This window comes from Trichechus manatus, unplaced genomic scaffold (genome assembly GCF_000243295.1).
Source record: "Trichechus manatus latirostris isolate Lorelei unplaced genomic scaffold, TriManLat1.0 scaffold00166, whole genome shotgun sequence".
Lineage (NCBI taxonomy): Eukaryota > Metazoa > Chordata > Mammalia > Sirenia > Trichechidae > Trichechus > Trichechus manatus.
This window is the reverse complement of record NW_004444102.1, coordinates 5,274,196-5,274,453: the sequence shown is the minus strand read 5'-3', so window position 1 is coordinate 5,274,453 and position 258 is coordinate 5,274,196.

The window sequence follows — 258 nt, the reverse complement described above, 5'->3', positions numbered from 1 at the left end:
CATCCTTGTGGGGCACAGAGCCTGGGTGATGTGAATGCACAGGTCATCCTTGTGGGCACAGAGCCTGGGTGATGTGAATGTACAGGTCATCCTTGAGGGGCACAGAGCCCGGGTGATGTGAATGTACAGGTCATCCTTGTGGGGCACAGAACCTGGGTGATGTGAATGCAGTAGGCCATCCTTGTGGGCACAGAGCCTGGGTGATGTGAATGCAGTAGGTCATCCTTGTGGGCACAGAGCCTGGGTGATGTGAATGCA